The 26,576-nt window shown below is 54.4% G+C and overlaps 1 protein-coding gene and 1 long non-coding RNA gene across 7 annotated transcripts in view; one reads left to right on the forward strand and one right to left on the reverse strand.

Moving 5' to 3' along the window:
• gse1b (Gse1 coiled-coil protein b) overlaps nt 1-26,576 on the reverse strand; it is a 182,242-nt gene that overhangs the window by 35,045 nt on the left and 120,621 nt on the right. The window lies entirely within an intron of this gene.
• Nucleotides 1,741-4,586, forward strand: LOC140593472 (uncharacterized). 2 transcript variants are annotated; one of them, XR_011993881.1, is made up of 2 exons: nt 1,741-2,886; nt 3,761-4,586. It is a non-coding gene; the product is annotated as an uncharacterized lncRNA (long non-coding RNA). The 2 variants fall into 2 exon arrangements; XR_011993882.1 differs by having other exon boundaries at nt 3,831-4,586.

Genomic DNA, 26,576 nt, shown 5'->3' on the forward strand with positions numbered 1-26,576 from the left:
ATCACAAATACAACAATTAGTAAGAACCGACGCGCTGACGCTATCGATTGCGTTAGTGACCACTGAGTGGCGTGCATTACACAAACCTCTTTTTTTGTGGTATGGGTCGTTAGAAACGCCCTCCACTGGAATCGAAACAAATAAGCACTCGGCTGCTATCGCCTAGAAATAACCTTAAACACCGCCCTGCTTGCCATTCGAGTCGTGCTTGCTGCGGATCGCGGCGTCAGTGTACTTTGTAACCGCGACTCAAGCTGCGGCGGCGGCCGATAAGGGGAGGGGGCGCCAGCAGCGCTGCACCTGCGGACTGTGCGCACAACATGCGCTCCGCCCGGAGTCATTGATAAAAACCTGTTAAATCGCGGTGCTGGGGGTGGGGGTGCTCTGTACTGGGGGGGGGGGGGAATAGATACGCAAATCGGTATCCTGAAATTATTTATCCGGGAGCAAACAAGGTTCAATGGTGTCTCACGATTATTTTAAAAGCGCCGCGCCTGCAAATAACCAGAAGTAATTTGGTTATAAACACAGCAACCCTGCAACAAGTATCCCCCGTACTCGTAAAATGTCGGATTAATATTTTTCGTGCGTCGCAATAATAACACAATTTAAATATGTCCTGGAGCAATGCGGGTGCTTGGCAAGCCGTAGCTGGCTCCGAAATGTAATAAAAATGTTTAAACAGCGCGTATTACTGTGGCTGTAGTATTTTACGATCAGCTACAAGATCTGGGTAAAATAATAATAATAATAGTAATAATAATAATAATGACAACAACAACGCGGACTCCTTCTCTTGATATACCACGGCTTAGAAACTGAATGTGAAAGCACTTTTCGCCACTGGAATCGATGTCCCCCCACGATCGAGAGGCTTTTGTTATCTCTAGTGCCCATATTCTATGCACATCCAAGTTTGACAAAACGAAACATGAAGAGTCCGGTAGCCGCTTTAACGCAGATCAGCAAACTCCTCGCCAGAAGCCGGTAACCGGCTCGGACCCTTACAGGGAAGCCCAGGGCCGTCTGTGGCCCGGCTGCACCTTCGGTATCGCGAACAATGCAGCCGATCGCTCAAGACGGAAAGCCCGGCGTCCGCCGCGCCGATCTCCACACGGACAAGGAACTTATGGTTCAGCGACATTACTTTCACTTCTGCCCAGCTACAGGAAAAAATATCACGGCAGATATAAACGTTTCCAGACCTTACACGAGAAAGACTACTCACCGCAAAATAAGGGGTGGATGAAAAAAAATCCAAGCTTTTAACCAATCCCGTTATAGACGCACATCCATAGTCTCTCCGCGTCCGCTCGAACAGACTTTGTTGTTCCGACGAGGCTCCGCGCCGGGCCACCCTGGAGCCGGCTATCTGAGGGGGCGGGGACTGGTCGCTCGGGGGCGGAGCCAATAGCACCTGCCCGAGTGACACGCCCCCGGGGGCGGACTCTGCGGCGCCGTGGGCGTTAAGAAAAAAAAAGGAGGGGGGGGGGGGTCCCGTGTTTTACACTGGGGTGGTGACGGAATGGAGAATACGATTATTATTATTAGATTACTATCATCGTCAATAATAATACTAGCAACAATAATAATAAATAATAATGATGATAATTTATTATTCGCATGATTGTTTCGTTATTCTTACTCCTACATAATATTTTGTATCCTTTTTAGTACGACTATTACTATTATTAAATACTATTATAGTAAATACTAAATACTATTTTAAATTGACACCAATGGTTTCGAAACCCCTTTGTGCCTTATAGCTTGATGTAGCTATACGGTGTACGTGTTTCCCTGGCCGTGGGTAAGCCAGCTTTGCATTTACATAACGCCACCGCACTCGAGGGAGGAAAAGAAGGGATTCTCTGAAATGGGCTTAAGAGACCGCTAGAGGCCAGCCACCAGCCAGGCTCGCATCCCCAGCAAAGCCGAGCGATGCCTTTCTCATGCAGGAGGGCTAACATCCTTCTGCGTCCTTTAAGATAATCAACACCCCCGACGGCTTTAAACGTTTTGCATACGCGCCACGCACGATTTATACACGCCAGACGGGCCGATACCAGTTTACATTTGCGTAGTTTTAAATAAGTTCAACAGATATGGAAGTAATTCATACCGAAGGCTCTCCGCACGGTTGTAGCGCAGCATTAATTATAAGACTAACCATAAACACTATTTTGAATACGCGAAGCCATATGTCGTTGAACATTTCGTGGAAATCCCCGCATCAAAAAAGGTTTAACAATGATGCGCAAAGTGCGACCATGAAAATATCTATTACATGGTGTTATGGCGCGTCGGCGGGATCCAACCGCCGGGTGAAAATACTATCCGTCCATTTAATACTCAACCAAACATAAAACAACACTTTAATTATCTAACTTGCTTTCCAGTTTCTAAGTTTGGAAATGTAATGAGGTCTACATATTTGGAAGAGACCAGAATACTGTCGGAGTTCTACAGAATACTGCAGGAGTGTGACAGTACGGCGACTCGCTTGTCTTTATGAATCGACCTGCATGCTCAATATTCTCCTGACAGGCAGAGATCTGACCCTCAGGTCATCGTCTCCGACCCACAGAATACCGACCACGATGAGCTGGGCGATGACTTCAGATATAAGTAGGCCTATAGAGAAAGCCTGCGACGGGTGCTGCTTATTTTACCCGAGGACCCATAAACACTTCTACTTTATGGCCAAATAAGCTTGGTAATGTGTGACAAATTGGGAGAAGTGGAAGCCGAAAAAGCACAGCTCGCCGAAGAGAAGCAAGAGGCTGGCAGGACACGCTGAGAGCACAGGTATAAACAAGCCTGCCGCAATTACCGGGAGAGAGCCGTCCACGGCCTATACGGGCAAAGATTTATCATTGCTTTCAAGTAAGTGCAAGCTAATGGGGAGGCACAGTAAATCAATTTGGGCGGCGATTCATGGTGTGGTCTTAAACATCCGTAACGTCCCTGGACCTAATAAGAACTGCCTAACCTTTTCCAACCCCCCCCCCAGTTCCGTGCTGAGTACAGGTCACCGTCTGGGTTATTACAATGAAACTTATCACTGTTACGTGAAGGACTTCGGGTTAATGTGCGGGCGTCTTGTCCTGCAGCCCTGTTTGTGCTGCCCGTATTTAACAAGGTTCCGCGCCTCGCAAGAATTACGGCGGACTAATTTCCAGAGTATTTTGCAAAAGAGAAAGAAAGCAGCACTACCTTTGTGCCAGTTGCTTGTAGTTCCAGATAGCTATAGCATATTCGTATATGTACACACACATACAGAGAGCGTGTGTGTATTATATTTATATTTATATATATATATATATATATATATATATATATGTATATATATATGTATATATATATATATGTATATACACACACACACACACATATATATATATATATATATATATATATATGTATATGTATATATATATGTATATATATATATATATATATGTATATATAACTGGATATATCAAACTGTTAGCTGATAATTGATGAGATGACTTCAGTTAAGATGGCAAACTGTAGGTAACCCTGCAGTAAAGCCTTTATTACAAGCTCTGTGTCCCCAAATGTGATTCTGATTGTGTTACACCTCTATCTGGGATGTGATCCTTCCCCCTCACACCCCTTGCCCAAATTGGCCCTTTCAGGTTCAGGGGCATGAGATAAATTTAAGCGAGGCTTGTTTTCATAGAGCCTTTCTGTGAAACCCCACCTTCTCCCACTGGGTTTGACCTTGCCTTTCCAGGGATTTTGTCTGACACAAAAAAAACCCAGCAGATTTGAAGAGCCCCCCCCCCCCCTCCTTTCACTGTCAGGATGTGCAAGGCAGTGCGGGGGCTTCCATCTCGAGCAGAGGTGCATTCCTGACAGCGGCCGGCGACCCCAATGAAGATAAGGTCCTTAACTCCCGGTGACCCGTGGAAAAGAAGGTAAAATGAGACTTGAGATGGAGGGGGAAAAAAGCAACGACTCGTGGGTTTGGGCTTGAGGCCGTGCCAAGTGAAGCCAGTCACCCTCAACTCCTCCCATGTGCCTTTGAGCAAATGCCAGACTGCCACCAAGACCAGGAAAGAGGGAAGAGCAAACAGTCAAGGTCCCTTGACAAAACGGCGAGCCGGGCGTCATGACGGCTTGGGGACAGGGGCCCCTTTCAGCCTGCCGGCCCCAGATTCCATGTGGGAGGGGGGAGCAGCGAGGATGCTGGGACACCGGCTCGCTGTTAGTAAGCGGCCACCACGGGACCGTGATGGTACCAGCGGCAGAAACAGAACCAGGACGTGTGTGCCTGAATGGACATGTGGTTCTGCCAGTAAAAAAAAAAAACAATAAACTGTCAGCGTCTCCTATTAAGCAGCACAGTAACCAACAAAGAAATACAGTAAAACTGTACTGAACCCAAAATAAAAAATACAGCTTCATATTACAGTCAGAAAGTGAAGATGGCTGGCTGGGATTTTTAAACAAGATCTATATAATCACAGTGTATATTTACGCTTCCTTGGTAACATGATTTCCTCTATATTCCACAAGAGATGTCAGCTTAGGCCCTTTTATTAAAAATACTGCATTTTAACTCATTTTCTTTTTCTTGTGTTTTTACGTTTTAATTGCTCAGATGCCTGGGGGTCATTTAGGGTTAGGATTTAATAATCATGTGCTGTGTGTGTGTCTGTGTGTGTGTGTGTGTGTATGTGTGTGTGTTGGGGCATCACAGCTTTAGGTGACGCGGTGCAAGATCGAGGGTAATGAACAGGTGTAAGTGGCCGCCCCCCCCATCCCGCCTCGTCTCCAGCTTTGTCCTGTCGCCCCCCAGCTGCTTTGCTCCTTTTGTGTGCTGTTTGCCTTGGGGGGGGGGGTCCACTGCAGTTCCAAATCTCCCCCATTTACAATTCAAAACACTGCTGAGATAAATAATAACATCTTGCATACTTGGCCAGCCTCGAAAATATTCCTAAATAACCCCGGAAGACAAGCATTGTTTAATATTAATAGACATACTGATAGTGAGTATTTTGTTTAATCCATTAATACCATTACATTACTCATATTGTTACTGAATATTATTAACAGTAGTTAATATTTTAGGCAGGACTTTGCATGATCTAATTGAAGTTCAGTTAATAAGACAGAGGGGTCTGCGCAGGCTGCGCACACCTGCTCCGTTTGCACGCCGCCTCTAATCAGCTGTTTTGCATACGTTTTGAATTCCGAGATCTTTTTTCCTTCCTCTTCATCTTGTGCTTTCCTCCCTACCCCCTGCCTGCCTGTCGCCCCCCCCCCCCCTCCCTGCTCACTGCTGTGCCTTAAGAAAGGGGAGGAATGACAAGCTCTCTGGAAGCATGTGCGCACCCCCCCCCCCCCATGAGAAAAGAGTGCCTCCTTTAACTTCCTTTTTGAATCCCCCTCCTGTGCTGAAAGGGACACATTTCAGGATTTTGCTCCTTATTTTTTCATTGTACAGGCAACAAGCATCAAACCTTTTAGCTTCTATGGGAGTCACGAGAAAAAGAGAAAGACCCCCCCACACACACACACACTTCACTTCCTGCACATCCCATTATGATGTGAACAGGGACAGGACATGCAGGAAGGCCAATACCAAAAAGCCTAAGGCCCCCAGGGGCCCCTTCGAGGCCTGGGGGGGGGGGGGGCAGCTCTCTGCACTGCCCCCACTTTGCCTCCAGCACTCTTATTAAATCATGCCTGTGGAACAACAGCCAATTAGAATGCAAAAGGTATGCTAAAAAGGAGAGGGGGTGTTTAAGGGCCGCACCGAAGCCTGCAGGTCTACAAAGCCCTGAGGATGGGGGGGGGTTGGCCAATTCCTTCATAAGACAGCACAGTAGGGGGGGCGGGGGGAGTGGAGAGAGAGAGGTGCACTGACAGTTTGTTGCATGAGGAATGGCAAAGACAGGTGAGGGGAATTAACAGTTAATTCTGCTGTTCTGTCAGGCTTGGGGGGGGGCTGCTACCCCCACCTCTGTCATCATGCAGCCATAGGTATCTGGCAGTGGGTTGTGGGGTGGGGGGGGGCTGAAGTGGTGACCGCCCCCCTCGAGTTGGTGTAAAATAAGAATAAACACAAAGGAGTTAATGCCATTCAATATAATTTCATTAAGGCTGGGTGCCTTCTGAGGGACCTTATTTAAGGTTTATTGAGGGTTATGCTTTTAAAAGGTCACTCAGCACCGAGTGAGCAGCACCAGACCCCCACGAAGGACTCCGTGCCGCTTGCTCATGCCGGTGATAAGCGGGAGCAGAGATGTGAACGTCAACTCTAGACCCGTTACAGCCGGGGGGGAACATGAGGCTGAAGGACACTAATGGGCAGGGGGTGTCATGCCGCAGGCTGCCTGAGGGGGGCGGCGATGTGCTGACAGGGCAGAGGACGGGGCGGTGGGCGGAGGGGAAGGCGGACGGGATGTATCTCTGTGTGACTGCTTGCCCCCCCCCCACTCACCATCTTCAATCTGCACACGCACTGGGTTATAAATTGTGACCAGCTGGTTTGGGGGGGTGTGGGGGGGGTTATTTTTGTGCTCAGAGTAATTACTTCATTAGAAATGGGAGGGGTGTGTTTGTAAGCTTCAGTGGACGGGCCTTAATCCATGGCAAGAGTTGGGGTGGGGGGGGGGCGGGCACATGCCCGGAGTCCGGTCCCGTCACGCTTCAATGTCACCAAATGTGACACTCGTTATTGAGGGTGTCTCGTCTGTAGGCCACTGGAAGACGGGCTGGATCTGCCTGGGGGGGCACTCCTTACCCCTGAGCGTGCTGCGTCTCCACGCTTTAGTACTCAAAGACATATATACTTTTTTGGACTGTCCAATCAATATCCTTATGCTGCACTGGGTCATGTGCAGCATGCGTGTTAAATCCCAGCATGCTGCTAACCCTAACCCTAACCCTAACCCCACCCGCTGCCAGATCACATAACATTACTTGGGAGTGGCTGTCGAGCTGGGATCCAATTAACTTCACACTCAGCAAAGTTCTGACGGCGACACCGAGGGCCCATTGCCTTCCCCTCCCCATTCCACGGGGAGCACGTGTCCGTTATGGGAGTGCACAACATGAACAGGACCACCCACAGATCCACTGCAGAGTTACCGAACGGCTAATATTGGATATGTTACCGCCGTTACACTCGTCCCACAGACTCTCCCGTGCCGGGAAATACAAGTCCTCATTACCTCCCGCCCCCCCCAGATCTGCCGCTAGATGAGTTCCCGCACTCGGTGACAACGGCGGCCGCCGTGGCAACAGGAAGGCGGGCCGGACAGCAGGGGCAGGGGTGATTTATGGCTAGGCACATTCCCTGCACCCCTCTGCCGGGGCCCGGGGCGGGCTGGGCGCGACCTTCCGTCTGTCGGCGTCCCAGGGGGGGTAGGGGGTCAGAGCTACGCGTCCCCGAAGGCCCGCAGCCGGGGAACAGGGCGGACGAAGAAAAAGCAAACAAAAATGAACAGACAAAGTGGGGGGGGGGGGTGGTGAGCCTGGGTGTCAAGGTGAGCCTGTGCTGGGCCCTGGGGCCTCGAGGGCAGCGAGTGCTGGAGCCTCGCGGAGGTCGAACGGGAGGAGTGTGCGGTGCTACATCACTCTCCGGGGGGGGGGCGGCTTATTTTTAGACTGTTTTTTTTTCCCCTTCATTTTTATAATAGGATGATGTATAAACTATGCTTACAGAATCTCCACTCAAATATGGGCTCTGAGGAATAGCTGGGAAGCTGACTTACTGTTGGAGCGTTTCTCTGTCTGCCACCCCTCCCCCCAACATCTTCAGCCTTTTGGCTGCTGTATGGTCACTCTCCTCATGCCCCGCAGCTTCCCCACCCTCTGCTTCACTTCAGTGGGGACACACAACAGCTTCCCACAGCTGTCATAGATAGGTACACGTCCTACGTGTGACTTCACCCTTACCAACCACCCCACAGATTACAGTTACTCATCACATACACTGCGAAGTCCCACAGATGTCGGTCCCAGGTCCAACGTGAGGCCTGAGCAGTGCCCAAGGCCTTGTCACCCCAGGAGGTGCAGAGAAAGCCCATCTGGGAGGTGTTTATGAGAAGGAGAGGCTCGGTGTCGAACGGCAGCCTTGGTGGGCGAAGCGGAGCCACAGAAATATCTCTGGTGGGATGTACGCGTTCACATCCAGCATCTCCCGGTACTGGTTTAGCCAACAAAAGCCGCAGGGGAAGAGAAAAGGCCTTCATCTCAACGAGGAGGCAGAATGTGTCTGACTGCATCGCGGCCGTATTTACCGTCTCTGTATCGTCTCCTGTCGGAACGTCGGAAAACAGGTTTCAAGTGCCGTAGAGAAAGAGAGACGACAGCCAACATAAGCTAATCAAAGAAGGGCCGGCGTGGTCGGACCCCATCCATCAGGGTCGACAGCTAAGGGCACCACAAAGTGCCTGAGATACCACTTTACCGTAGGATGGATTTACAGTCCCTGGCCAAGTTCCCTCTAAATCACTGGCCTCCCTGACCCCCGACAGCACCTAACATACATCGGAGCGCTTCCAGTGAACTTCCAGATGAAAAACAGATGGTCCAGACATGTCTTTTTCTGAGCAAAACCCACGCTAAAGCTTGTGAATTTTCCAAAGTGCTGTGGCCGCCAGGGTGACCAATAGGAGGCCTCGCTGTGGCCCTCTCTAGGCTCCCAGCCTATCAGCTTCGCTGCTCACTTTTCGTCTGTGATATGAAGACGTTGCGCCGGCCGCACAGGTACGAACAGCTGATTCTGAAGGCACAGAAAGGAGCTTCAAAGTCTTCCAAAGCATCTGCCTCCCTGCTTTCCTCTCGTCCTGTCACTACCTACCACGGTGTACCTCCTCCTCTTTCCCCTCTCTGTCTATTCCCTCTGTCCCTCTTCCTACCTCCCCTTCTACATATCCCTTTCTCTCTTTCTCTTATTGCCTCTCTCCCTCCATTTAATAATTTTTCTCTCTAAATCTGTGACCACATCCCGGCTCTCCCGCAGACTTAATGTTTCTTATCTTCCTCTAGCCCGACCTTCCTTGTTTCTGGGCAACTTTATTGCTTTATGCTTCGCAATTTGGGCTTAAAAGGGGAACGCAGGCGGAGGCTATTAACCAGTGTAGTAGAAATAGCTTGAGGAGTCTCAGCATTACCGAAGGCGCTGACCTGTCCATTAGGCTCTTCAATTTTCATAAGCCTTTCCATCGATCACGCCGACATGGACCATTGATTTGGTAAATGACAGTAGTGAAAGCCTCCTTTCTGCATTATTCCACTGCTCCCAGCAACCTCTGCTGCTCAGTGAGATGCGGGCAGGTAGGGAGTCACGTATGCTGCGAAAACGGGAAATATGCACAAAAGGAACATAGGTGTACGTGCAAACACACTCGCTCACACACACACGGCTGATTACTGGTGGGCCTGAAAGCACCGTGGTTTTCACTGTGAGCTCATGATCCTAATTATTTAAATGTATTCCTCCCTTCCACTGAAACACAATTAAAGCGATACACTCCTCTATTAGAGACAGGCGTCTAATCATTACCTGACAGTCTCAATAATAACACGATCTCCCCACCATCTCGAACGCGAGAGCCCCCCCCCCCACATCACCCCCTTCCTCTTTTGCACAATCGCTGGGACCGTTTCGCTGTTTTGATCACACGCTTTAGCGGCATGACGGCACTGTGCAGACAGCGCGCTAAATAGGGAGTATTCCCAGGACAGCGTCCGCGCTGGGCAGTCATGGAGGTCCAGTCACTATATGGGGGGGGGGGGGGAGGAAAGGAGTAGCGAATGGGAACAAGGAGTCAAAACCACACAGGACTCAGATAAGGGCCAGGAGATTATTTCCTTGTAAGAGTCGGCAATCGGACCCTGTTTCAGCCGGTGCTGGGCAGGTATGTCACATGGGTGTGGACGGGGGTGAGGCCACACCTTATTTGATTGGCAGGGAAGTCATCAACCTATCAGGACCAGGCTCACTAATTTATGTGCCTCCCATAGCTCTTGGCAACTAGCTGTCCCTACTGGCCAACCCCCCCCCCCCCCTCCTCGGATTGGTTCAGCCATGCATAGCCTCAGTATGCATTCCACACCTGTGCCCCAACTGTGAGTCAGGATCAGATAACTGCTAGGCGAGGTTGGATAGCTGCTGAGAAGAAGAAGCCCCCCCACCCCCCCCCCGAACACAATCCGCCCCCTCCCTGAGTGCCCTCCATCTGTTAGCTGCCCCCCACTGCTGTGTGTCAGCGCCCTCCCCCCTGCCGTCACCGTGCCGACACCCCGCCACTGGCCGCCACGCACTGACACTCCAGCAAAGGGCATCTCAGTGCCTTCCCCCACTGCCACCCCCTCCACTGCGTCTCCACAGAAACCACACAGAGTTTGTCCAAGAAACCGCATGCCGGGGGGGGTGGGGGGTGTGTGGAACATGACCGTGAGCAGCAACGCCATCTGCGAGGCACCCCCCGAGTGGTGGGGGTGGGTCACACCTGCAGTATGATGTCAGCAGATAGGTTACATTTCCAGCCCCAAAGATACCGACCCCCCCCCCAGCAGGTCAGAGCGCCGCTTTCCCAGAACCGTGTCTTTTAGAAAATGCACACCTATGCAGATTCTGAGGTGTGAGAGACTGGCCCTCAACACACCTACCAACACGGCTACACCGTGAGGGTCTGTGCCCTCAACACACCTACCAACACGGCTACACCGTGAGGGTCTGTGCCCTCAACACACCTACCAACACGGCTACACCGTGAGGGTCTGTGCCCTCAACAGCCACTTTGTTCACTGAATGGCATCCATACGTCCCTCTGTCTACAGCAAACGGTCCTTATCTCCCCCAAGAACTGATCCCTTCATCTGCCCAGTGTCACCTGCCACAAAGGCCTACATCCAGGACACCAGCTTTTGTGGCGATTAAATGTTCCTGTAGAGGGGCACTGAGGTCCCTCAGGAAGGGGGGGGGGGCTCGGTCACCCCCCCTCCACCCCCCAGGCTAAGCACTGATGGATATTGTGCATTTGCTGCGTTTGTATGGGGATTAAGCATTGCAGATGACACACACAGGCTGATGGGATGCTGACTCACATTAAAACAGGAAGAAGCCCACAGTGAACAGTGCATCAGGAAGATGAAGTGCTCTGGCAGAGAAGGTCGCTCATCCCAGTACTGACGCTAACCAGGGCAAGCCCCAGGTCAGGGGGGAGGTCATGTGGTGTCACGTGACTGGCAGAGGGGCAGGAGTCTGCGCATCGACCCGCTCACCTCCCCCAGGAATAAATGCACTTGGTCACGGCCAGCTGGCGCAGATCCTCACGGTGAAAATCTGTGGCCTGGCAGCAACTGCAAGGCCTGTCAAAGTAGCGGGTGATTCCTGCCTGGGCCTCTGGGTGGCGTTTCACTGTACGTGTGGTGTGGGGAGTTCACATCCGCAGAGGGCAGGACGGCTCCCGTCACTGCGTCATGCAGGCAAGTTCTGGGTCTGTGCTCTCATCCCCTGTGAGGGACAATGAAACACTTCCTCTCGCACTGTGAAGCTGCCCCCCCCCCTTTATCCTCTTTGTGTGCCTCAAATGCCCCCCCGGACCAGCCCAAACCCTCGGCCGGGGGCGGGGGGGGGGGGGTGTCTGTGACCCCAGGGCTTTCTTTCTCCAAGTGACAGAGCTTTGAAAGTACGGGGGCTGCAGTTCACCCATAAGCACCTTTGATCAAGGCTGTGTTGGCTGTGTCCTGCTGGTGAGGTCAGAGGTCATGGGCCAGAGGTCAAAGCCTCCTATACTCCTGTGTCTCTCTTTACCAAGAGATTAAATGACCATTTTTAAGTAGCCCCCCCTGGGAACAGATGTCACGTTTTTCATGAAAACATAAACATAACAGGCTATCAAACACGGACAAACTGACCGGCATATAAACACGCATGTCAGCGACTCAGAGCTGTGGTCTATGAAGCTTGCGCAGTCTCAAGCTAATCTTGTCTTTGTGCTCCACCTCCATTTCCCACCCCCCTTTGTTACCCCTCAAGGTCCTTGCCCCCCCTCCCCATCTTATGATTTAGCACCCTAGAGATGAACGGTGTGAGGGACACACAGTGCAGACAGTTAACTCAGAAGTGGAGCATGTCTCCATCTCGCCAATCCTGGTCCCCGGTCCCCGAGACGCTCCAAGCCTCCAAGGACAGATTGAGGGACTGAGGGCGAGAAAGAGAGTGAGAGAGGGAAGTGGCAGAGTGGGAAAAGATGTGGGGGGACAAGCTTACTGGGCCTGAAAAAGGTTTGCGATTTTTGTTCCCCGCACAAAAGCATTGCGGCACACCAAACGGGTCGGGCCTTTCTACCTCCGTGGTCCACATCTCCGCCTGGCCACCCCCCCCCCCCCCACTATCTCCAAACAGATGGCAGGTAAAAAACAAAGCAGCTTGCTATGGCCCAACCAATTATTTATCTAATTATGATTTACCACTTAACCACATGATCTTTTGCAGACTTGTCTGGCAATTAACATCAGAGTGATTATGTGGATTATGCAAATAGGGTCACGAGCGTAGCCATTAAATCGCAGATCACACGTGTGTGCGTGAACCGGTGCGACCCCTCACCCCTGCCTGCCGCTGTTAGCTCGGCCCCTCCGTGCCTCTGGTGCCTGCGCTGAGCCAGGGAGGGCGGGGGCAGGGGTGATGCAGGACAGCCAACCTGCTGCAGGGAGAGACTGGCGGGAACATTATTTACCCGCCATCATCACGCCTGCCGCTGGCCTGTCAGGCAGTCAGATGCTGCTGCAGGGGGACTGCACACGGAATGATAACACGCGTGGGGGGAGGGGAGATGGGGGGGGGCAGAACAGATGAGGAAGAGGGATATGGGAGAACGGCAGAGGAGGGGAAGAGGGATGGAGCAAAAAGAGGTGAGGAAGAGGGGGAATGGAAGGAAGGAAGGCTGAAAGAGGGAAAAGAGGAGAGCAGAGGAAGGGGACGGGGGGAGGGAGGGAATAGAGATGAGGGAAAGGGAGGATGAGTGGAAGGAGAGATGAGGAAACAGAGAATGATAAAGAGCCAGGCAGGAGAGGAGGAAGAGAGACAGGGAACGAAAGAGAGGGGGACAGCGACAGTGAAAGAGTGAAGGGAAAACAGAGAGAGGGACAGAGTGAGGGGACAGGCAGGGTGGAAAACAACAAAAGCAGCGGGGCTGCTGATCGGGCCTTAATGGAGGTGGCAGGAGCCGCAGCGGATGTCGGAGCAGCACTCTGCGTTCGCGCGCATGCTAATGGGCTAATCTCATTGATTTCCATTTAACTGTGCTTCTGATGGTTTTCTCCCTTTTACTGTATTTAACAGGAGCAGTGCGGTCTCTCTCCAACCCCCCTTTTTAAACAGCCGTGACATCTCGCCCCCCCCCCCCCCCCCCCGCCAAGTCTTTACACCGAGCCGCATGAGCAGACAGACGCAGCGGTCCGCCCCCACAGAGCCCGCCGCTCCTATTGGCCCTGTTGGCTTGACTGACAGCCAAGGGGGGGGAGCACCTACGTGTGAACACAAGCCGGCTTTTTGCATCCGTGCTCTCATCCTGGGCAGGATGGGAATTATAAATGGAAATGCGTGGGTGCGGCTGCTTATTACGGCCCTAATCTGGGTGACATTTTCCTCCTGGATCTCCTTCATGGCCTGCGCCTGTAGCCGGTCCTCCAAAGAGGAGGTAAATGTCAGCCGGGGAGTCAGGTAGAGCCACGGCGGGAGGGGGAGAGAAAGGCAGCCCAGGATCCCACTGATATGCATTGTAGTTCATATGTCCATCATGCAACTGCGCCTGCTGCCTGATGGGGACGAGGAGTCACTCACTGGAGGGGAGCTGCTTCCACGTCCCATGATCTCCATAAAGGCCGAGATGATCTGAGTCTTTCGGCCACATTGAAAGCAGAAATACTGAAGACTGACTTGCCCCTGACACAAGGTGGCAGCTCTGAGCGCCCACACCAGTGTGTCACGTTAGCGATTAACTTAGGCTGGACGTTAGAGCAGCTCAGCACTAAACACTGCAGTACACGGGGGTCCCTGGCGCTGAGATGAACGTACCGATGTGGGGAGGCGGCTGCTGTTCACCCTGACGACCGGCTCAGTCTGAAATCCCGTTTATGCGCTTTAACCCCGTGTTTCTCCACGTGTTGCCGCCGGCGACGAGTCCAGGTGTTGCGTAAAGGAGTAGAAAGCATGGCGCCCGCTGTGTGGCGAGACGCGTGCAAGCCGTGCGTGCGCTCCGAGCACGTGGACCCCCTGTCACGCAGCCGTGCCCCCGCTCGCTCTGCGAGGAACCTTCTAGAAGTGTGGGCCGCCTCTCCTTCAGATGCACGTGTGCGTCTCATTTTTTAAAAAGGCCCTAGAAGGTGAAATTACACCCAGGTTTCTAGCCTCCGCAGTCGCTCATTTACATCTGAATGGGGACATAATGGTGATATAGGCTTTTGAAATCTTTTTAACCATAAAAAAAAAAAAACTCACACTTGACTCTCTCTTCAGAGAAGGGGACAAAATTACCTTAAAAAAGCACAGTGCGAACATAGTAATCATCCCCCTCGCTCCCCAAGCTAACGAATAATCGCACCTCCAACAATAAGTAAATGAGCAGGGACACGGACAATAGAGACATTAGTGCGTTCGCAGGAGAGCGATGGATCCGTGCTGCATGTGGGGCACCTCCATAGCGGAGAGTAACTGAGCTTCTGCGTGGAGGGCATTTCGGCGCTGGGAGGGGTGAGCCTGGGCGCTACTCTGCAGACCTCAGTGTAGACCACACCCGGCATGGTCACCGCCCGCTGGTCAACCGACCGTCAGTCACAACCAACCCGTAGGCGTATGAACTCCGAAGATGTCCCTGCAGGTGTGTGTCTAAGTGAGAGTCAAGGGGCGGGGCCAACGTGCCGCCAAGGATTGTGGGATATGTATAGTCTGTGCCCCTGATGCATCACTGGACTCAGAGTTTGATGAAGGGTGGGGTGTCTGCTGAAGGTGCAGAGAAAAGGTGAAAGCAGGATAAGGTGGGGAGACAGAAGAGGGGACTGTGGGGTGGGGGGGGGCATTCAGGATGTGGCTGGGGGGTTTGGACAAAAACCTGTACCTTAGGTGTCTAATGAAGTCAGACGTCTGAACTCGAGTCACGCTCCACTATAGCCGTACAGCTTCCATTTACAGACAAAAATTTTGCACAGATTTTCCGACAGGCCATTTTTAGATCACATCAGCCTTTCTGAAGCCCCAGGGAGGTGCGATGGGGCTAAAAACCCCTCATGACACGTGACGCCGTCTGTAATTCCCGTTACATCACGGAGCAGACACCCCTTATCTAGGCCAGACTGACACTCCTCCTCTGATCCCCCCCACAGCCCAGTTTAGAGCTGAGCCAGAGGATCCGTGAAGAAGGAGGGGGCAGCGGGCCACCCCTCCTCCACAGACGTGCCCGGCACGTAGTAGTGTGACCTCCCGCTTGCCGAGCCAGATGGGATAATAACAAGGAGGCGACAGCGAGGCGTTTGGGAGCACGTTTGGGTCGCCCTGAGCTCCTCCCCCTCTCGCGACACGCTGATGGGGGCGCTGTGGTGGCGCGGCAGGCACCGGCAGAGCCTGGGCATTAGCCGCGGCCCCACTTTGGCGAGGAGCGCGCCGCCTGTCCGCGACCCGCACCCGCCGGCGTGTAGTGAACTCCACTTTGATGAACTTCACGAGTGTGCAGATGGCGTGGGCAGGGCCGGCAGGAGGGGGCCCTTACCTTGGGAGGACAGATTAACACTGGCAAATTTCTAACGGCATGTATTTTCATTTCACCATTACCGGTGCCATCTGCTAGCAGGCCGGGCCTCTCGATGCTTCATTACAGCTTTAGCCTCTTCAGGCTCAGCATGGGGGGGCCGCCGGCCAGGCACTTCCCAGCCAATTCGGTCCCTCCGTCGTCTGCTCGGAATCAAACGGCGGGGGAAGCGCGGCGTTCAAGAAAAAAAAAAGCCCGGCATGAAACGCGCAGCGTTTTTCTCCCCGAAGCTTTGTTTGCCGATCAAACGGCAGGTAGGCTGCCTGCACGCTCTGCTGCTTTGCATAAAGACAAGGGAGGAGCGGCTCGGATGAGTGCAGAACCTCGGCACAAGACACCTCACCAACACGGACGGGCGGAGGGTCCCCGGGTCACCATGGAGATGGGACAGGGACCTCGAGGTCCCCCGTCCTGTCCCCACCGTCACATATTCTCTGAATGGGGGGGGGGGGGGGGGGTGTTACTTATTGTTTACAGGCCCGTGTCCCTGACCACAGGAATGGAAACAGACATGGAAATAGGAATGGAAAGCTGTTCAGGTTTGGCTGCAGCCGTGACCTCTGCGTGTGCAGTGTGGCCCGCGTGTGCAGTGTGGCCCGCGTGTGCAGTGTGGCCCGCGTGTGCAGTGTGGACCACGTGTGCAGGGTGGCCCACGTGTGCAGTGTGGCCCGCGTGTGCAGTGTGGCCCCCGTGTGCAGTGTGGACCGCGTGTGCAGTGTGGACCGCGTGTGCAGTGTGGCCCGCGTGTGCAGTGTGGCCCGCGTGTGCAGTGTGGCCCGCGTGTGCAGTGTGGACCACGGAGCGAGTACTGTTTCTTGTTTCTTGCTTGTTTTTTTTTTCACAAGCACTTCAGACTCTTTTGCTTGTTACAAATGGAAATAAATGCAACATGGAGGAAAAATGGGATGCTTCTAAAATAAAATCTAATTAACGGCTTGTTAGCAAAGGTACACTTCAAGCTAATTAAATACTCTTTCTTCCATTTGTTTGTTTATATGTTTATATGGTTTTTCTAGCCCCCAGTATGAATGAACATGTTGCTGATGATTTATTCTTGCTCCCCCCCCCTCGTTCCTGGTACCCTGTGACACGTGGGTTTGTCAGGTGAAGAAGCTGTTTACTCGACAGCTTCTACTTCTTATGTGATGTGACCAACCCAGGAGGATTCTGGGATATTCCCATCAAGGGCACTACCACAGTGGTCTGAGGGAACATCTCAGCATCTCACAGCACCTCCTTACTGACCGGCCGCGCACACACTCCCGGCCTCTGAGGTGGGAAACATCGATTCATCTCCAAAGACGACACACTGTGAGTGAATCCGATATGGCAAAGCGGACGACTTTATATGAGGAAATGAAGGCTTGGTTTCACCAGTCAGAACTACCCCCCCCCCATTTAATTCATGTTTGAGTGGCCACGTGTGAAGAGCCTCCTGCTTCTGATGGTGAAATGTCTCCCCCGATTTCCTCTGTGACGTCTGGGGTCGGGGGCTGGAGCTCAGCTTAGGGGGGGTATGGCTAGCTAAGGAGTGTGTGTGTGGGGGGGGGGAGCTTGGAAGGTTATTACTTTTTAATGTTCATGTGTGTGTGTGTGTGTGTCCCCACTGGGGACTCAAATACTGCTGGTGGACCAATATTGGAAGCAGGGTAACATAAATATTAAGTAAAGGGGAGGCAGGCCGCAGGGGTGCGTGGGGGGTGGGGGGGGCAGCGGCAGTGTGCCATTGGCCCCTGCCACCAATGCCAGCTTTTGCAGGTGCAGCCCAACCGCCAACCTACCCTCCATATGCCAGCTTCCTGCCTGCCAGCGCCCCCCCCTCCCCACCCCACTCACAAGGGCCCCCAAATCCTGGGCTGGGGGGGGGGAAGCCCTTCCTTGTCTCGCCTGGGCACCACCGCCATCACCTGGTCAGCACACAGACAGCTCCATATGGACATCCCCCGCCCCTGGGCTTGGAATAGACTGCCATCTCTCCTCAAAGCCGGGAGGAGTGTGGGGGACGCAGCTGCCCGTCCGGCGCTTTCATCTGCTGCTCTGGTGCCGCATCACGCAGCCTCCATTGGGGAGGGGGAAGGGAAGGGGGGTGTGTGTGTGTGGGACGCAGATCAAACGCACCCGGAGAAGAAGGAGGCCGTGGGATTGGTCCCTGGTGTGCGGTGAGGACCCTGTCTGAACATGACTCCGCCCACAGTGTTATCTCACCCAGGTACTACTTTGCCGTTCCGCTGTTTATACACGAGATGGCGAAGGGAACTGGATCCGCCCGGATAGGCTTCCCCAGGGGTGCCCGCCATTGCCGGAATGTGGACCCTTACGGTTTAACCAGTGATGCCACATCAGCAGTGATGCCAGTGAATGTGATCCCGTCAGCGCCACACCGCGGGGGCAAAGGAAGGCCCTCCGCGATCCCGTCAGCGCCACACCGCGGGGGCAAAGGAGGGCCCTCCGCGATCCCGTCAGCGCCACACCGCGATATTAACGAGACGGATCACCGCGGCCCAGTGATACAGCGCGATCCTGCCAAAAGAGAGAAAAAAAATGTCACTCATGTGAGGGGAGCGGGCGGGAGGGATCCAGCTTTCCTGGGAAATTATTAAAATGCAGCGTGCACTTAATCGCTCTCCCAGAATTAATTGATTTTTCATGCTTGGAAAATGTCACAGTTTGCACTGCTTAGATCGACGGCTGGTAATAGCTTCGCGACAAAACAGCAGGCCAACCACGAAGCGCATCAAAATGGGCATATATTAGGCAGGGCGAGGGGGCCGGTACGCACGGGTCACCCCCAGAGACGCGGCCACCTCCACCATGACGGGCCCTCCTTTGTTACGACTTGTCCAGCTGAGTGTGACGCACGAGAAGTGAAAGAAAAAACAAAATGCATGTGCGTTGAGGGTTTCAAAGCGAAGGGGTGTCTCGAAAAAGGGCCAGTCACGGCCGGTCGAGCAGATAAAGTCAGCCAATCCCAACAAACAGCCTCGAGTAGACCTGGCCTATAGGATATGAGGACGGAGTGGGCGGAGTTCAAATCTGCAAGAATGAACATCCATTGGGTGTGTGAGAGCAGAGTGGGTGTGAACACAAATGCATCATCCACTACAGAGCTCACTGTGTACATGTATATATTGTGCAGATGTTTTTCGCAATTTAACGCTATTTTGCACTTTTGGATTAAGCGCCAAACTGCATCTCAACTGCTCTCTAAGATCTGAGACCCCCTTCATCGCTATGGTGGAAGGCTGGTCTGGCACTGGGGCCCAGACTGTAATAAGACAGGACCTCAGACCTAAGAAAGTACCCCCCCATGTGAACATATGCCCAGTGCATCCATGGAAACAGACATGTTCCTGCATGTTCCTGCATGTAAAGCAGCAGGTCCGCAGCCACACGCAGCCAAAGGAGGGTCCGGGGGCAGCGGCGTCTGTCCGCTGGGTTTTCCCTGGAACATGCGTCTGCGGCTAATAACCGGCGTGACAGATGCTCACGACCAAAAAAAAAAAAAGGAAATCTAACTTACAAGCCTCGCGTTCTGAAGCGGGGAAGAAAGGAGTGTCTGACCGCTGTGAGGGGGGCTTTGAAGGCTGCGAGGCGCTCAGCAATGCGGCCTCCACTGATTTGCGGCAGCCAGCTCTCTGAAACGTCCCTAAATCTCCATTTCCTCGCACGCGGGGTGGTAGATCTCTCCTCTGCCAGCATTTGGACCTAATTAGAGAAGGAAGCCTATAAGCATTACTTTCCTACCTTCTGTTTCTCAGCTGCTCCCTCTGTCTCACGCTTTCGGGCCTAAACCCCCCCCCCTCCGCTCCCCCTCTCTATGCCCCGACGTCTCCCCTCCACACATTTCCGGATCAATTCCAGTCGATCGGCCGGGGCCGTTTTCGCGGGCTTTAAGCCATTGGTTAATTTGTCATAATGCCACCGGAGGCATGCAGGCCTGTTTTATCTTCGTGTAGGATAATTAAGCGCAGATCTGAAAGTGTGTGGCCGCTTGACTGCGGTCCTTCTCAGCAACGCTCCTGATTCCTACTTTGGTACCCAGCATCGTGGGCACCTCCAGGGTGCCCCTGGTGGCCTGCCGTGGAACAGCAAGACCCATCTGGCCCTGCCCCATGTTACTGCGTTAGCAGCTGAGAATCTGTCACTTCTACAAAATGAGTGAGGGCAGCTGTAACGGTGATGAAGACAGTGTCACGTGGTGCTGTCCCGGGACCAGGAAGGTGTGAGGCACCCGCACAGGACGGTATCCTGGGTGTTCGCTGACTAACAAGAGAAGCACGAGACACTTGTTCACAGAGATGGCCATTTCCCACAAACTGCTTCTATATAACCTAGGGCTACCGCCCCACCCCATCTCCCAGATTTCCTTTCCCCAGAAGTACAAGCCACAAATTCACCGCTGGAACGCGATACGGAAGTCGGCGCGGAGCAACATTCCAGCCTCGTGTGGCCGTCCGCGCCCTCCCTCGCCGGGCTCTGCGGTGAGCTCTGGATGCACGACATTGTGGAGCATAAAGAAAATGCAAATGATAGCCTCGTGGGCTCCAAGGCTCTGAGCGGATCTTTCCGGAATGCAGACCTCATTCAAAGCGGCTGCTGCTGGCACCGAGACAATGAGACGTAAAAACGACAGGGGAAAAAAAATGAAAAGGAAGAGGAGAAACGGGAGGTTTAAAAGACAACCACACGGAAGACATAAAAAAAACAACATAAATCACTGACGACGATTTGCATATGGACGGCTTCCGCGTTTCACTGCTTAATTTAAGAAAAAAAATAAGCGCCCTTCCCCACCGAGTTTATGGGCTGTTAGTCTCACAAATTAATCGATCTGCAAGGAGATGAACAGAGCCAGTGAAAGGAAAGGCCAGGCAAACATGATGGTCCTCACCGTCCGCTCCGAACACGGCCCGCTCCTCCCTGTACCCACATCTGCGCTTTTAATCCCGGCTCTCACTAGGAGGCCCGCTTCTGAGCAGCGCCAGCCCAACCTAAGAGTGCTTCTAGATTGTTCCATCCCAGAATTCAGTCCCCCCCCCCAGCAGCCCCAAAAGGCTATTTCCACACAGCCGCTGCGGAAATACATTTCTGCTAGGGGGGTGACACCAGATCACAGCCCCCCCCAAAGTGGCCAAAGACCCCAGTGCTCCTCGTCAGCAGGGCACAGAAACACAGAGGCAGCCTGAGCAGGAATCGGTGCCCGTGATGCCCGTGATGCCCGTGATGCCCGTGATGCCCGTGATGCCCGCGGTGTCTCTGAAGCGATGTGTGGTGGGCCCACATTGTTAAGCTTTTTCTCATTTATTTACTTATGGAAAAAATCTTTTTTTTAGGTTCGTACCCCGTGTAAGGAAATACTGAAGAGAAACTGATGAAACGACGCCATTAAAGCTGAACAAGCAGACTGACAAGGTCAACACAGGTTACGTCATAATTGGGGTATTATTTGAGGGACGGGGGAAGGAGGGGGGGCGTGTTCCTGGTCTCCCTGGAGGGCGAGGGTGGCTGGCGGATAGGCTTCAGGCGAGAGGCTATTCCTGCCGCATTCCCAGCACTGCTACCAGAGCCGTTTAACCCCCGCGACCGCCCTCCCCGCCCCCCCACCCCACCACCGCCAGCCTCTTTGTCTGTCTGGGGGCCCCACAGATTCCTGTACCTCTGACATTTGCACTGCCCCCCGCTGCCCACACCTCCCAGCACAGCGAATGAGGGAGCGAGAGAGCAAGAGAGAGAGGGAGAGAGAGAGAGGGAGGGAGAGGGCGGGAGAGGGATGGAGGGAGAGAGAAAGAGAGAGAGAGGAAGGAAGAGGGATGGCACACAAAAGCACACTAAGCAAACAGGCTGAGGGCTTACCAGCTGCAAGGTCCCCACCTCCCCCCACCATAAACCCCACCTCACATGGCTGCCTGTCACCTGTTGCTCCATGTCCTGAGGCCCCCTGCTCCTCACTGCTCCTCACTGCTCCTCTCTGCTCCTCCCTAACCTGCCTGTCCTGCCATCACTGGTTGACTCCAGGGCCGGCTGACCCAACAGGCACCGCAACAATGCCACATCTCCCGTAAACGGCCACGGTGCCATGAGATGCGTTCTGTGGGGGCCGCTTGAGGTGATGGTTCTACCATTCAGTCGTGACCCCCCCCCCCTCCCCTGTACCCGCTGGATTACCAACATCTCTGCTCCATTCATATGTCAAGAAAACACAGCCGCTTTAATTATTTAATCAAAATACGACACGAGAAGCAACCATATGGCCACCGCTCAGAGAGGGCCTCACACACACACACACAGACACACACACACACACACACACAGACACACACAGACACGCACACACACAGACACACACACACAGACACACATAGACACGTACACACAGACACACACACACACACACCCTCATGCATATTCAAATAATGCCACCACAGGTCGTCCATTTTGCGTTGACAGAGCAAATAGAGCCTTATTGGCTTGTTGGCCACCTCAGCTGTCACCTTCTATCCTTAGGCTTTAAAAAACGAAATGAGGATGACAGCAGGGCAGTGACACCCCCCATCTTGCTCGCTGCCCCCCCCCACCCCCCCCAGTAATTAGGCTGCCCTTCTCCTTACTCTCTTGTCTTTCCCCCAGTTTTTTTTTTTTTTTTTAACGCTCTGCTTTTTTCTTGTCAAATAATCATTGAAAAACTAGCATGTGTCTGACACCGTCTCCAAGGCAACGGCGGGTAAGACTGGAAGGCAGGCGGGGAGCTAATTCTGCGTGTGAATGACGGGGAAGGGGAGAGAGAGCGCTGGGTCTGGAGACCCACGGCGATGAGCAGATCAGAGAGGGGAGAGCGGGCGGGGGGACACAGGCGCGGGGGCGAGGGAGAGCGGGCGGGGGGACACAGGCGCGGGGGCGAGGGAGAGCGGGCGGGGGGACACAGGCGCGGGGGCGAGGGAGAGCGGGCGGGGGGACACAGGCGCGGGGGCGAGGGAGAGCGGGCGGGGGGACACAGGCGCGGGGGCGAGGGAGAGCGGACGGGGGGACACAGGCGCGGGGGCGGGGGGACACAGGCGCGGGAGCGGGGGGACACAGGCGAGGGAGAGCGGACGGGGGGACACAGGCGCGGGGGCGAGGGAGAGCGGGCGGGGGGACACAGGCGCGGGGGCGGGAGGACACAGGCGCGGGGGCGAGGGAGAGCGGACGGGGGGACACAGGCGCGGGGGCGAGGGAGAGCGGACGGGGGGACACAGGCGCGGGGGCGAGGGAGAGCGGGCGGGGGGACACAGGCGCGGGGGCGAGGGAGAGCGGACGGGGGGACACAGGCGCGGGGGCGAGGGAGAGCGGACGGGGGGACACAGGCGCGGGGGCGAGGGAGAGCGGCACACACACACACACACACACACACACAAACAAACCATTTATACATTATTAGTTATTTGTGTTCATTGCGCTGGACATTCTGACCACAGACTCTGGCACCAAGGGTGATGGTCGTGACCCCTATCCTTGAGGACAGCATCCGGCAACCGTCCTGTCATGGCCCTGATCTGAGAGGGAGTTGGGGCAGGCAGAGGGGGTGTGGGGGGGGGGGCTGGGGGTGGCTGCTAAAAGGACTGGAGTGACAGGCGGCAGCTGGCACCTCGTTTTGGGATTGCTGGCTGCCGCAGAGCCCGGTGGCGGCACAGGCAAGCAGGGCAGGGAACGCCAGGCCTTCCGATTCGGCGGGCCCAATCGGCAAAAGCTTGCTGCTCACCAGCGGAAAGACAAAAGCAGGGATGTAAGTTGGGAGGGCGGGGTCTTGGGGGGCGGGGGCGGGGGCAGGCAGGTAAACGCGAGCGGCCCTTGCAGTCGCTCCGAGGGCGGACCCGCTCGGTAGCCAAGGTCTGGGGGTATAAAGATGCCATAATCGCCCCCCATTAATCATTGATGGGGCCACATGTATAATTCAGAAACAGTTCAGGTCGCGCTGTGAATTATTCAGTGCGGCGTGAACATTGTTTACCTGCTGCTTTACCCGCCAAAGGTGTGCGTCTGCTCGGCTGATGAAGGACTGCTGTGCACGCATCGTCACGGCGACTGAAAGCGCCCTCCCGCCGCTACGTTAGCGCGGGCACATGACGAGCGCCACGACGCCATGGCAACGGCGACTGCGCGCCAGCCGTGCTGTGACACGCTTTCATGGGCCGTGGCTGGCAGGAAGAAGGGAAGTACTCCTGTCCGGCTTAGGCTCACCGACAAGGAAAGTAACGGACACTTCCTGTGTCTGATTCTGCTCTTCAGGTATTCCTTAATGCATTGTTTCCCAATCCAGTCCTTGGGAACCTGCAGACATTCCACGTTTTTGCTCCCTCCCAGCTCTCTACTAGGAAGCAAAAATGTGGACTGTCTGGCAGGGAGCTGGGAAGAAGCAAAAACATGGACCGGCTGTGGGTCCCCAAGGACCGGATTAGGAAACACTGCCTTTATGTTCCAGCAACACTACTGCTGTCTCCATTTTGCACTGCGGATCGACTGTGATCTGAAAGGCGCTATACTGACAGGACCAAAGGATGACCAGGGTGTGACAGACAACCATGTCACCACATGGAGGAGGTAGACGGGGTGTTTTAATGTCGCACAAATGAGTGCCTGGAATGCCTGCTGTGTCGGAGGAGTGTGTGCAGAGTGTGTGTGTGTGCAGAGTGTGTGTGTGTGCAGAGTGTGTGTGCGCGCACGGCGTGTGAGCATGGGTAAGGCACCGAGAGAGAGCTCTCTGCTCTGTTAATAAAAGCACTCCATCCCTGCCCTCCGATGTCCGCTAGTGGTAAAAGATGAATAATTCACCAGCACAAAGTGTCAGCTTTATGGCCGGCTCCGTTCGGGGGGGGTGGGGGGGGTCACAGGCACTCTGCTCCCACATTAGTACTGGTCCGCCCTGGGCATAACCCAGCCCTGCACTCACATTCTGCACCCCCCCCCCCCCCCTCGCTGGGGGGGTTGTATATTCCCATCATCACCTTGCTTGGTTTTCGCCACGTTTCACCACAGGTGTCTGACCACAGGTGTCTAACAAGGAGGAAAGTCCATCTGCAGCCGCCACCGGGAGCCGGCTCGCCCTCCCCATCACCGCACCCGCAGCCCGCAGCCCGAGGGCAGCTGAAATGGCTGCTTGCTGACACACGTGTGATTCCTCCTCAATCACGGCCTCTCGTGCGAGTGAGCGGGCCCTGCACACGCTCTCCTCTGGACCCCGCATGTGCACGCGGCGTGTATGTGCACTGACAGCACGTGTACGAGCACCTTCGTGTGTGAAACCCTCTTTCATGTTTAGAGGGACCCCGTGGCCCCGCAACCCTCGGGGCCTCATAAATACTCCAGTGTCATCCCCGGCTCTCCTGCTCACTGTCGCCCCCCTCTGGTGAGTCAGGTGCACAGACACCGTGTGTGGCACATGCCTGCTCAACGGGCACCTCTCCAGACCAGGCTTCGCGTGCCTCCGGCCGCCCTGAAGTGTGGGAGGTGAGCTCTGAGCCGGTGTCCCCCCCCGGCCAAGTGTGAAGGTACAGGATTCTCATCTCCCATTACCCCCCCAGCTGGCAGTGACCTGGCAGCAGTGCAGCATAATCAGAGTCTTAAGCCCCAGGTAACTGCACACCGAGTTTAAATCGCTGAATCGCCGTTAAGTACAACACAGTTTGCCACTCAGGGGCTTGTAACAGAGATAAAATGGGAGGCAGGGAAGCCCCCCCCAGGACAGAACGGCTCGCACACCATCAGCCTGTGCTAATGAATCAGCACCTGTCAATCAAAGCAAAAGTTTCTTGACACCCTGCGCCCTCCCCCCTCAATGCGAGCCGAATCCCCGCCCGCTTGCCGACCTCTGTCCGCCCCCCCCAGGACAGCTTACCTGGCAGGTAGTACAGCGGCGCTTTGAGTCCAAACATGGTCTCCATTACAGGTCCATTGTAATCGCCACGGAACAGATGAAATGACAGACGTTCAGATGCAAGCCGGTCCTGGTGGGGTTGCCAGGGCTTTGGGAGTTGGCCAGTCCGTGTGGATCACTACTCAAACTCAGCACTTCAGAGCGGGGGGTTGTGCCTCGGCCAGGGACCAGCGAGACCAGGACAGACGGCCCAGCGCCAGGCAGGGGTGATTCCCGCTGCCCCCAGCAGCCCGGCTCGAATCCCAGCGGAGCCTGCGTGTGTGTGTGTGTATGCGCGTGAGAGTGAGCGTTCCTGCAGGCACGTGTGTGTGTGTGTGTCAGGATAAGGTCACCGGAGGAGTCCTGGCTCTCTCTCGCAAACCTGACGAAAGCTTGTATGAGGAGCTCGCCTTCCAGCTCCCGTCCAGGATCCGGATTCAGAGCCGGCGAGGGGGGCAGTAGGGCGGAACACAAAAGTCCAAAAAGTACCGTTAGAGAAGAGTGCTTCCTTTTCCTCACTGAGAGACAGAAATCCGAATATTCCAGCCGGGGCGGAGGGGGCTGTGCCTTATCCCGACATCCCAAAATGTGAGATCCGGAAGAAGACTCTGGCTCCGTCCTCCAATCCCACCTTGTCTTCCTCGTCTCCTGTCTTGCTCTGCCGCGTCACGCCACGGTCTCCCGGCACAGACGAGCGCGGACTGCCGAGGTGGTGGGCTCGGTAGAGAAGCGTACAGATGGAGGAGTAAAGGAGAGACGGGCTGAAGAAGGAGAGATGGAGAGGGAGGCAGGAGGAGAGGTAGGGTGCCCGTGATCGATTCTGACACGCGAGTCGTTATCTGCGAGCCGGAGTCCCGCGTGACGGACTGACTGCCGATTTGTCAGTGGTTATG

This window comes from Paramormyrops kingsleyae, chromosome 11 (genome assembly GCF_048594095.1).
Source record: "Paramormyrops kingsleyae isolate MSU_618 chromosome 11, PKINGS_0.4, whole genome shotgun sequence".
NCBI classification, from domain to species: Eukaryota; Metazoa; Chordata; class Actinopteri; order Osteoglossiformes; family Mormyridae; genus Paramormyrops; species Paramormyrops kingsleyae.